The following is a 12212-nucleotide window of genomic DNA, read 5'->3' on the forward strand; positions in this document are numbered from 1 at the left end:
AACCTAACAACTGTGGTCATGTGCAAAAAGTAAATATAAAAAACGCTGCAATGGCAGAAACAGAGGTTGTGGTCACTTCAAGGGACCATGGGGGAGGTAATTAAGATAGGGTGTAGAATGATTATTGGGACTACCTATAGTAAAGCAACCCAAATCAGTGTAAATAAGCACTGGAAGATTTGCAATCGTCCAAATGAATTGGACTGTTGGCACAACTTCACATTAAGACAAACTGTCGACATGGTTTGCCTCTGGGCCTGCAACACTATTGGGCTGTCTTTCAAATTTAAAATAAATGCTATAGCTAAGCCTGTTACAACCCACCCCAGCACTCAAGCACAAACCCAAAATACGCCATTTAAGCTTGAACCTAGAGTTTATGAAATTGGCCCACACATAATAAGGAATACGGGTCAACAACAACAGTTATTTAATCCAGGATTATGACATTTCGAACTGTTAATGCAAACTACTATCTCGACAGTTCAGCCACCTTGTTCCCCCTTCATAAGGTCATCCTTCGAGGGATGGACAAGATGGCTACAAAAACAAGCGCACTTCAGAGACAGAATGCAAAGGGATTTAACCAAGATGTTAGGGACTGGGCTAGGGGTTTTGAATAGGATTGACTCAGAAATATTAATGAACAAATTAGCTGTAGCAGCTAGCCATCCAATAAAATTAAAACAGCCTTTACAGTCATCTCTTTTGGCATTGGGAAATAGTCAATGGTAAGTCTCGAGGGTGCTGCCGAAATGGAGAGAAATTGAAGATCAAGACCATAGCTTGCTAGCAGACACATTAAAGGGGGCACAGGATAACATATCTTCAGCCCTCAGCTATATGCAAACACAATTATGGGTACAGTCAACAGCTGCTTTAATCATAAGAGAAGGAAGTGAAGGAGTCTTTCCCACTGAAGTGCTAAAGGTGGTCTGGGGCAGTGCTACAGACATTGAGAAAGATTTCCAGTCTTGGTGGACCATGGTAATTTTACATATAATCCCCCCACTAATACAGCTCCAGCCTTCGTGCTCACTCTGCATAATGGCACAGTTCACGCTATTCACGCCATTGCTGCCTTAGGGCTCAGTCACAAGCAGCCAGCATTATACCCCTCAGAATACAGGGTATGGGCTTGGAAAATCCAGGGGAGATGGCAAACCATAAACTTGGAACCTTGCATTGCTCAAGAACAACAGGGATTCGTCTGTGACAGTAATGTGATTAGTGCTCAAGACATATGCCTTGACAATGACCAAGGCATTTGCCACTTTGAGATCCACCCAGATACCAACCAAGAAACGGTACTAGTGTATATAGGTGATGGCTGTGTGTGTTTAAGGACTGTGTGTGTGATGTCATAGAAATTGATAAGAACAAGGTTGCCGGGGTCAGGATTTTCACCCGCTCGACCCAAGCTAGATGTTTCTCTTCACCAGATAGAAGGAGGGCAGCTTGAGTCCTGGATAATTTCAACTGATTTATTGCAGGGTCCAAAAAGGATAGGAAAACATGGAGGGTAGGCTGAGGGACACACAGTGAGTCGAAGGGACAGCAGGGATGGTAACACCAGCAGAGGGATACCAGGGCGAGTGCGAGATCTCTGGGGAAAGTTACAGATTTTGTGCACAGCTACATGGAGGGAGATGGGAGGGGAAAATTTTCACAGGAGTAACTAATGAAAGATACAAAGGGTACAGGATGAGTGGGATGGGAAAGGGAGTACAGCATTCGAACCATGGGAAAGGAATGAATTTTCCCTGACTTAGACAATGGTGCTTTCCCAGGGCATTCCTGAGATAGCTTTCTCACCCATGACCCCCACATCTCCCCCTTCTTTCTTTATTAAATAAATTTTTCCAAGTGACTTTTCTATTACTCTTTTCAAACAACTCAGGGCAACCATTATCATGAAAATGACAACTTAAATCCACACCAAATTTTTGAGAATTGATACAAGCCACCTGGGGATTCCCCACTGTGTGAGTGCTTTACCTACTACATTGATGTCTCTGGTCTCCGTCATGAGGTCTTGCACTTGGTTTCGAATTTGCTGAATGCTGGCATGTATGGAGGTGCTTTTAGATGTTAAATTAAAACAGCACAGACCAGCAAAGTCCTGACAGCTGTGACCGTGCGCAAGAAGGAGAAAATCAATGTCAGCTGTATTTTGTAGGGTGGCGTGCCTGGTGGTTTCTTCTTCCGTGAGCAGATCTGACAGGGCTGCGGAGGCAGCTTTGGCCTGACGGCTGAGCCAACACCCCAGGTGGGAAATTTCACCGAGAGCCTTTGCAGCTGCGTACCAAGGTAGAAAAATGGATGCAGAGACTCTTTTGGATTCGCTCCAATCGTAAATTTTGTCATCGCAATTTGGGTCGAATTGACTGTAAGATCTCTTTTTGATGCCAATCCTTCTTGATTCTGCCAATTTATAATTTGTGATGTGTTTGGGGTGAGGACAGTCAGCTGTTCGAGGCTGCAGGGACCTCCTTTGATCTTTGATGGGATCCCTGCCCACACTCTGTCGCCGCAGATAAGAAACACGCCTCTCGGTGACACTCTGGGAACATCACTGGACTCAGGTGGTGTGCTAGAGGTATAGTTGCACCATGTGGCTGAATTATACTTTCTGCTATTAGGTGTTACATCTTTCTGAGTTACTGTGCCTGAGACTGCAGAGTCATGCCAAATGGGTGTGTTTTGTAGATAGAAAAACCTAACACAGTATGTAGCTGGAGCAGAGCCCAAGAGATCTAACTCCTGGGGCTCGTGTGTGGCATGTGGTAAAATCTTTGTCCAGGTGTCCCAGGTGTCAACCGGATTTGGTTTCTTCCCCGCATATGGATAATCTTTTTGCAACAGAGGCATTCCCACCAGGCACGTAGATAGAGGATTGTCCACGCTGCCCATTGGCAAGCAGATCTTATCTTGTTTCAGAGTTTTCGCCAGATTCTGCCATACATTTTCTGTCAGTTGTTGCACCACCCACCCTTCTGCTATTCACGGATGGAGCAGAATGGTGATTGCAGTGAAAAGCACTTGTTTGAATTTCATTCTTTCCCGGGTGGCCTTCCAGGGTGATTTTGCTGTAGCAAATAGCAAGAGAAACATATGACATTAAATTTCTGTACACTCTTTCAGTCACTCTCCTCACCCTCCCCCTTTTCTAATAATCATAGGACACAAGCAGGAAAGAGAGGCGTGGGGACTTGTGGGATGGGTTGGGGGCAAGGTATGTGGGAAAAGGGATAGGGATAGTTGGGGAGGAAAGGAGGGGTTCTGCAGCAAGGTATGACAGTGGAAAATATTTTTTTGTGATGAGAGTTCGTGCTACAATGTTGGGAATTCTGGTCTTCTTGTTCCGACGCTTCCAAGTGACTGCATCTGCTGCGGTGTCTGGCTGATCAGATGCAGCTTGGCTTTTCCTGGGTGGGTCAGCAGGCTGATTTGCATTCAGGTAGGGTTTGACAAAGTGGCCTGGAATCCAGTTCGGCCCTGTTTCTGTTGAAACACACACGTACCCTTGGCCCCAGGTTATTAGTGGAAAAGGACCTTTAATTTGGTGGGACTCAGGGTCTCTGATGAGCACAGGTGGGTGTTCTTTGAGATGGGCAAATATGTTGTTATGCAAATGCCAAAGGATTGGAGGATTTGGCTCTTTTGAATGGCAGTTAAGAAAAGTGAGCACATATAGTGCTTTGCAGAGTCTTTCTTGAGGTGTCATTAAAAGGGCAGAATCTTTTTGTAAACCTAACAGGTTGTTAATTTCTTTGTGTGTGCGTTCTATTATTGATTGTCCCTGAGAGTTATGAGGAATGCCGGTGTGATGGTGATTTCCCCAAGCTGAGAGAAAATTTTGAAATGCTTTGGAGGTGTAACTTGGTTCATTATCTGTCTTAATCTTTTTTGGAACTCCTAGGGTAGCAAAGGCCATGTTAAAGTGCTTGGTGACATCTTTGGCTTTCTCTCCTACATGCAGAGATGCAAAGATTGCACCAGAAAATGTATGTATACATACGTGAATATATTTTAATTTCCCAAAAAGTGGGTAATGAGTAATGTCTGACTGCCACAGGTCAAATGCATTCAGTCCCCTAGGATTGATACCTGTTAATACTGTTGGAAGGGCACGGGATTGGCAATTTGGACATGTGGCTACAATGGCACGGGCTTGTTCTTGTGACAATTTCAACTGACGTGCCAGGGCTGGCGCGTTTTGGTGGTAAAACATGAGGCTCAATTGTGCTTGTTTAAAAATGTCAGGTAAAGTTGGTGAAGTAATTGTGGTGGTGACTGTCATTGCCAATGCATCTGCCCTCTGGTTCCCCTCAGTAAGGAAGCCAGGCATGTCGGTGTGGGATCTTACATGTAGAATATGATAGGGTTGCTCTCCATGAGAGATGAGCCAGATGAATTCTGAAAGCAAGGAAAACAGCTGTTTGTTTTGCACGTCTTTGAGCAGAGCATGCTCTGCTCCATCAGCTATCCCGGCAACATAAGATGAATCAGTCACTAAGTTAAATGGTTGCTGGAATATCCTGAAGGCCCTCACAACTGCAAAAAGCTCCGCAATCTGGGGGGAACCTTCCATGGTCTGAACATCAGCTTCCCACTTTTGAGTGTTCAGGTCTTTCCAGGTAAATACCGATCTGTGGGACCTGCCAGACCCATCAGTGAACACTGTGACAGCGCCTTTAATAGGAAGATGACTTTGGAAAGTTTTTGGAACTAAATGGAATGAATCTTTGAATAATTTGTGCTTTGGGTAGTGAATTGAGACTTTCCCGAGATAGCTATCTAAAGCAATTTGGATGTTTTCATTTGTTTTTAATAAGGCGTCCAATTGATCTAACTTCAAAGGCAGGTAAATGCATGAGGGATCACAGCCTGCGGGGCTTCAGAGGCGATGGTGACTTTTGGCAATTAATTTTGCTAGCAACTCTGATGGTGTATACACTGTTTTCGCAGGCTGATGTGGGAGAAACAACCACTCGAGTATGATGAGTGAGTCTTTCTGTGTCGTGTCCCACTGAAATAGGAGCCCATGAAAGTGTGGGCACTTACCCAGGATGACAAATTCAATCGGAAGGTTTTTTCTGTCATGTTGAGCCTGTCGTGTCCTCATTGCCTCTGCTACTTTCTGCAATGTTTCCTCTGCCTCTGGTGTCAGGGTCCGTGGGGCTGTGGGGTCGGTGTCTTTCTTCAGCAAGGAGAACAGTGGAGCCAGCTCTTGCCTTGTCAAGCCGAGCAAAGGCCAGACCCAAGTGATGATCCCACAAATGCGTTGAATGTCCTCTAGGGTCTGTGGCTGTTCATTAATAGAAAAAATCTGTGGTGTTACAGTTCTCCCAGTGATGAGATACCCAAGGTATCTCCACAGTGCTGACATTTGTATTTTGTCCTGAGCAATTACAAAACCTGCTTTCTCAATAGTAGAAACAGTCTTTTCGAGAGCGGCACTAAGGTAACTTTTGGTGGCAGCACAAATAAGTATGTCATCCATGTAATGGACTATGATAGCTTCAGGAAACTGATTCCTGACAGGTGATAAAACCTGAGCAACCTACATTTGGCATAACACGGGGCAGTTTTTCAATCCTTGAAAAATTGAGGATTGATACCCATTGATACCTTTTAAAAGTCTCACTTCTGTTCAGAGATGGTACTGAAAATGCAAATCTGAGGGCATCTCCTGGGTAAAGTGGGATGTTAAAGAAGCAGTCCTTGATAGCAAGGACAGCAAGCTGCCAATCGTGGGGAAGCATAGAAGGGGAGGGGAGGCCAGGCTGAAGGGGGCCATATCTTCAATAACCTCATTAATTTTTTGAAGGTCTTGGAGCAGATGCCAACTGCTTTTGCCAAGCTTTCGGATGACAAAATCTGAGGTATTCCACGGGCTAGTTGATGTAACTAATTGCCCGAGTTTTTCTTGCTCCTTGACTGATTCGATGAGCACATTTAATTTGTCTGATGGGCTGGGCCACTGATCCACCCACACTGGAACATTGGTTTTCCAATTCAATGGTGGGGAAGTTTGCTCTGCAGTGGCCCATGCTAAAAATCCCACTTGGGGTCAGGGATATCAAGGTGGGCACCCCACTGGGATAAAACATCCCTGCCTAATAGAGAGATATTGGATGACACGACAAATGGTCAGATGGTGGAGACTTGCCCCTCAGGCCCCTCTATGCTTACAAGATGAGGACTTTGCATGGGATTGACAGCTCCACCAACACCGGAGATTGTGCCACAAGGGGACACCAGTGCCCAGTCGCGGGGCCACTTTGCCCTGGGGAGGATAGTAACGTCCACTCCTGTGTCAGCCATGAGACGAAGTTCAATGGATTTCCCATTTTTGGAAATACAAGAATCAATCAGGGGTTTGTCTTTACAAATCTAGTGACATGCAAACGCATCAAAATTTGAATCAGGTTCAACCTCTGAATCCTGGCCGGTTAAAATTAACATTTGTGCAAAAGGTGCAAATTTTAACAATGTAAATGGTGGATTGTAACAAACAACTGACACAGTAATTTCATTGCCTGGATTTACAGTCACACCTTCTGGTAATATACTTACCTGATCTGGAGTGTGTTCACTGTCCCCAAACAGCAGGACTGTAGTTGGTTGAGGGTGGAAAGGGGGCTCAAGGTACCCAGCTGGAACTCAAACTAGATCTTCGTCAGGGAAAAGTAGATGGACAGAACTTACTAACACTGGTCGGAGGCTTGGGGGAAAGTTCCGGGTTCTGCGGAAGAACCGGAGTCCGTCCGCATGACTGCGGTCCTCTGCGAGGAGCCTGTTGGGGCGGGGGACTCCTGGATGGCTGGCAGCTGAGGTGGGCTTTGCAGGCAAGGCTGGTAATTTGCTGTTGTAGCGCGGTGTGGCCCCGCGCTCTGCCAAGCGTTTCCCTGGATTGGCTGATAATATTGCTGCTGAAAGTTGTATGTGGGCTGATAGGGCTGTTGGAAAGGAGGAGGCCTAGGAGGTGGAACATAGTTAATAAATTGCCCAACAGGAAGGTGAGGACAGTCTTTCTGGAAATGTCCAAGTTGGGCACAGTAAAAGCAACGGACATTGCTAATGTTTGTCATGGCTTCCCTCACTCCCTTACTCACTGCAAAAGACACCAGGGCCAGCACTTTGGGGACAGAGGCTCCTGTTCACGGTGGTGGCAGTATGTCCCTAGCAACAAGCTGAAAATGCAGCTGTGGCAGGGATGTTGGACATGGCTTGGGGATGGCTGATGAGAGGCGCAGGTACAGGTACAGGTCTCCCTGATGGAAATCTTTGGCCGATCTTGTGAAGCTGCAGAGATGCTCCTGTGGAGAGAGGAGGTGGCTGAGGCCCCAGCTGCCAGTGGCACACAGGGACCCTCGTGCACAGCAGGGCCCAGAGCTGGCAAGGCTCCCCAGCACGGCTGGAGCTGCTGGCACAGCTGGGCCCAGCTGGACAGCTGCCCCTCAAGGCCCCGGCCAGCAGGGCACGGCTCTGGGCAGGGTCCCTGGCCAGGAGCGGGCCCCAGAGCGCCTCTGCCTTTCGAGGGCAACCTCGGCCCTGCTCTTTCTCCTCCCCACCTCCCTGTGCCTCTGCCCCGTGCCCCTGGGGCTGCTCTTGGCCACAATTGCTAATGCGTGATTGTTCTCTCAGGAAAGGGACATGGAGAAGCTGCCTCCAGCATGCAGCATGATCTTCACACTGTGACTGGCAAGGACTTCCAGTCAATCCATCTCTCGATCCCAGTACCCATGGGAGCACAGTTCAGAAACGTTTCCATGCTGTGCTGGATTGCCCACGTGCTTTAGGAACTCGGCATTGCAAGGAGCTCCTTCCTCAGTGGGAGCAGGCACGGCCTCAGCTGCAGCCCCGGTGCCGCCTGTGGCGCAGGGAGCGGCCGTGGCTGTCCCTGTGCTCGGCTGCAGCACAGGGCCAGGCCGGAGCGGGGCCCTTGTTGTGCCTCCGCTGCTGCTCGGCAGCACCGCCGGAGCCCGGGGCCGCGGCCCTTCCCCGCCGGGGCCGGGACCTGCCCGACAAGGGCGCGGCGGCTCCAGAGGCCCCGCCCGACCCCCAAGGATGGGCTCCGCCCGCCCGCCGGCCGCAAGGCTTGGCAGGAAGCTTTCTGCCCACTTTGCACAGCCTCCACCCAGAGTGGCCCTTTGCTGCGCTGAGGAGATGAAAAACCCCACTGCACATCTCATGAGGGATCCCTGCACACCTTAGTAGAGACCATCAAGACTCCTTTCTGCCTCCTGAGGGATCCCTGCACCCCTCAGCAGAGACCCCAAAATATCCCTGTGTGCCTCACAGAGAATCCATGCACACCAATGCAGAGACCCCAGGGCAGCCTCGTGTGCCTCACAAATGAGCCCAGCCTCCTGCCCACCTTAGGAAGGACTCAGCTCCTCTCCAGGCCTTGACAGCAAGCACTAAACCGCCATGTTAATCACGAGGAACTCAAGCCCCTGCCAGCCTTACAGATGTCTCCAGTCCCCTGTACGCCACAGAAGAGATCTCAAATCCCCTGAGAACCTCACGAGGAACCCCAGCCCCGTGCACCACTCTACAAAGGACGCAAAGCCCTGCATGCCTTCCTGCAAAACCCAACACCTACAGCAGGGGCAGCAGGAAGCTGAGAGAAGCCCCTGCTCTCGAACTTAGGCAGTTCTTGCAGAAGCAAAGATGGTGACTTGAAGAGATTCCCACTGTGCTCAAAGTTTGCCTCTGAAAACTAAGAGGTGAGCTGGTCAAGAATCCCAGGAAATATCTGGGAAAAGGTTTTATGTGACTTGGTTGTGACTAGATATAAAGTTCCCGTGGGAAAAGATCTTTGCCTCTGCAGCAGGCTGGCTGTCTTAGCGTGTCTTAGTTCTTCACAGAGTAAAGAGTACCACTGAAATGCCACTTTATATTTTATTGTATATTGGTAAATTATTTTCTGCAAAACTACTTTCCAACATAGAAATGTATTCTAGAAAAAGGGACGAACTATGTGCTGAATTGTCTCAGCAAGAAATATTTCTAAATATTTCTAAAAATTAGAAGTCCAGAAAAAATAGGGTTGCCTTTTCGGGATTCTAAAACTACTTTGTAAAGTCCTTAACTACTGCACTACACGGGAATAAATATTTAGGGATGTCTCTCTACAGTAAAAAAAATATTTAAAATATTTTTTTAAAGAAAAATTTCTAAAAATGAAAAACAAAGACAAAATAGGGTCGCTTGTTCTCAGGAGCCCCACACTGCTGCCTGCCCCCTGGGCTCCCCCAGCCCATCGAGACACTGCTGCTGGTCACAGCAGCCCCTGCCTGGCTCCTGCCTGCCCACACCGTGGCCATCCCCAGCTGCCCCTGGGCACGGAGCTCAGCCAGTGCTGGTGCCAGGTGGGCTTTGCTGCTGCTACCACCCAGACACTGGGGTGGCAGCTCCATCTCTGTAGTGCAACAGAAGAAGGGGCCATCGCCTACCCTGGTGGGGCAGCAGGGCTTAACTCCAGTGTTGTTTAGAGGGCAAGGCCAGGGAGCTCAGGGGCAGAGGCAGGGATGTGTTGGTCTCAGGATGGGCTGGAGGGTGCTCGGCTGGGCCTGGGGTCTCCAGAAGACCTTGAGAATTGGCTGGGATGGGATGCAGGGAGATCAAAAAAGGGATGAAGGCATCTTGGGGAGACCCATGGGGAGAGCAGGTGGCAGTGCGATCTACAGGGTAGTAGGAGGTTTCCTTGTAGATGGCTGTTCTTGGGTTCCCTTCACAGAACAGTTGAGAGGGCTGTCCAGGCCGTTATTACTGTGGGAGGAGCAGCTCACGCTGTCTGGGTGTGAGGTGCAGCCACCGTCTTCCAACTCCTGTCCAGAGGTGCTCCTGTGAAGAGAGGAGGTGGCTGAGGCCCCAGCTGCCAGTGGCACACAGGGACCCTCGTGCACAGCAGGGCCCAGAGCTGGCAAGGCTCCCCAGCACGGCTGGAGCTGCTGGCACAGCTGGGCCCAGCTGGACAGCTGCCCCTCAAGGCCCCGGCCAGCAGGGCACGGCTCTGGGCAGGGTCCCTGGCCAGGAGCGGGCCCCAGAGCGCCTCTGCCTTTCAAGGGCAACCTCGGCCCTGCTCTTTCTCCTCCCCACCTCCCTCTGCCTCTGCCCTGTGCCCCTGGGGCTGCTCTTGGCCAGGCAGCCTCAGTGGGAGCCAGCCCAGCAATTGAGAGGCCAACGAATGAAATCAGCAGCAGCAGAACCCTCAGCAGAGTTATTTGGACAATCATGGACTGGCAACAACTCGACCCCAGGCTCTCTGGGAATGTTTCCTCTCTGCATTAGGTTTTCATAAGAACCTATTCCTGGGAAAGGTGTCGAAAACACCATTTTCTCATCCAGTAACTCCAAATTCAGACAGAGCATAAAATAATGATAATCTCCGAAAGAAGCAGGCCTGCCATTAACCTTGGCCAGCAGCTTGCTCCCTGACAGAAACCCCTTCCGAGGCCACCCTGGGCATTGGGAACAGGTCTTGTGGTGCCGGCTGCATCTGTGGGAGCAATGGGGAGTGCGAGCCCGTGCTGTGCTGCACTGCTGAGCTGGCAGCACGCTGGATACGGGCAGGACGTTCTCTGTTTCCCCCAGAGCTGGGGCCTGCAGGCACCTTGCCGGCCCTTGGCACAGGCTGTGCCAGCCAACAAAGCCCAGCAGGCCGGGAGGAGAGCCCGGGGGCAGCGCAGCTACTTGGGCAGTGGCTACTGCCAGGGACACGGGCCAAAGCCATCCCTGAGCAGCCACTGCCACCCCTGGCCCTCCCTGCCCCGTGACAGCTCCCCCAGCCCCAGGGGACAGGCTCAGGCCCTGTCAGGACCCAGCCCAGACCCTGCCCAGTCGAGAGCCAGGGCTGGCTCTGGCCCTGGGCTGGCGGCAGGGCTCCCGCTCGGGGATGCTCCTGTGCCTTGGGCCTCTGGGCACTCAGGGCCAGCTCCGCAGCAGCTGCAGCGCCAGGGACGTTGCTGCACCAGTCCCGTTTCCCCGGGGCTCTGAACCAGCTCCAGAGGCCTGGAAGCCGAGGCGCCTCCAGCTTTGGCTGCTGCCGGGCTGGGCAAGGGCAGGCCCTGGGGGAAGAGCTGCTGCCACACAGCCCCGGCCAGGGCTGAGCCTGGCACAGCAATTACCTGCTGTGCCTGTGCCCGTGTCTGGCTTTGCCTTCTTTCCGGCAGCAGGGGCTGGCATCGAAGATGGAGTGCTTCCTTCAAGAAATGCCACCTTCCACTGAAGCACTATGTCCATCTCTTGACAAAGGAAGGGAGACAGCTGCATCAGATGGAGCTGTTCCCAATTGGGTGGTGGCATCAGAGGTAATATTTGTGAAATTTATGGAGCAGGAAAATGGCCAGGTTACAGTGGCATGATGAGAGCACTTCTACCTCCAAACAGACACCCTTTTCCTAATCTGCAGGGCTGGATATTGTGGGGGATCTCAGGGTGTGTTACAGTTTGGGATGCCTGTCAGCTGATGCCAAATAACTTCATACAGAGCCTGGGCAGAAGCTGCAGCCAGGCCAGGCTGGGAAACAGCCCTGCAGGGCGTGAAAGCAGCAGCGGGGCAGCGAGGCTGCCAGGGATCCCTTCCTGCTGTGCCGGGCACGGCGTGTCAAGATGTGCAGCCAAAGCTCCCGGCTGCTGAGTCCCAGGGGAAGCATGAGGGAAATGCACCCACCTTGTCTTGTCTGCAGGAGTTCCTTCAGCTCTTGCCTCATCTGTTTGGATGGTTCCAGGGATATCTTATCTGTTGTATCTTGGATTTTCCCTGTTGGAGCACCTTAGAGAAAAATATTTCCATTTCCCAGGAATGGATCCGACAAAAGTAGGGCTCAGCCTGTGGGGTCAGCAGGGACACACTACTCACCCCTGTGACGGGAGCTGGGCTTGAGTGCAGCATCCAAGGTAGGAGCTGGAGAAGTCCTCCCTGTAGACACATCTGTAACACAACAGCCACAGAAGCTTCTGTCACCTGGTGCCTGCCCGCTTGTCTACAATTCTTCCTTGGTGGCACACTGAGAACATACCTGCAGGAGGCTCCAAGGGCTTCAAAACTTTCTTCATCCAAGCTGATGGAGAAGCCTTCCCAGCACCCTCATCTACAATGCAGCACAGATGAGAACGTTTTCCAGTGTGTGCTGGGATCTCTTTCTGCCACAGGGAACTGGGCACTGCCAGGGAGTCGGGTAAGGCCATGGGAGCCA

At 50.7% G+C, this 12212-nt stretch overlaps 1 protein-coding gene and 1 long non-coding RNA gene across 2 annotated transcripts in view; both read right to left on the bottom strand.

The window, feature by feature from the left end:
- The window catches only part of LOC135307549 (serine/threonine-protein kinase PAK 1-like), a 437852-nt gene that overhangs the window by 168916 nt on the left and 256724 nt on the right, over positions 1 to 12212 (bottom strand). The window lies entirely within an intron of this gene.
- On the bottom strand, positions 9730 to 11949 carry LOC135307490 (uncharacterized). Its single transcript, XR_010368216.1, has 3 exons — positions 11876 to 11949; positions 11687 to 11788; positions 9730 to 9858 (listed from the first exon to the last, which is right to left on the bottom strand). It is a non-coding gene; the product is annotated as an uncharacterized LOC135307490 (long non-coding RNA).

Source organism: Passer domesticus, chromosome 9, assembly GCF_036417665.1.
Source record: "Passer domesticus isolate bPasDom1 chromosome 9, bPasDom1.hap1, whole genome shotgun sequence".
Lineage (NCBI taxonomy): Eukaryota > Metazoa > Chordata > Aves > Passeriformes > Passeridae > Passer > Passer domesticus.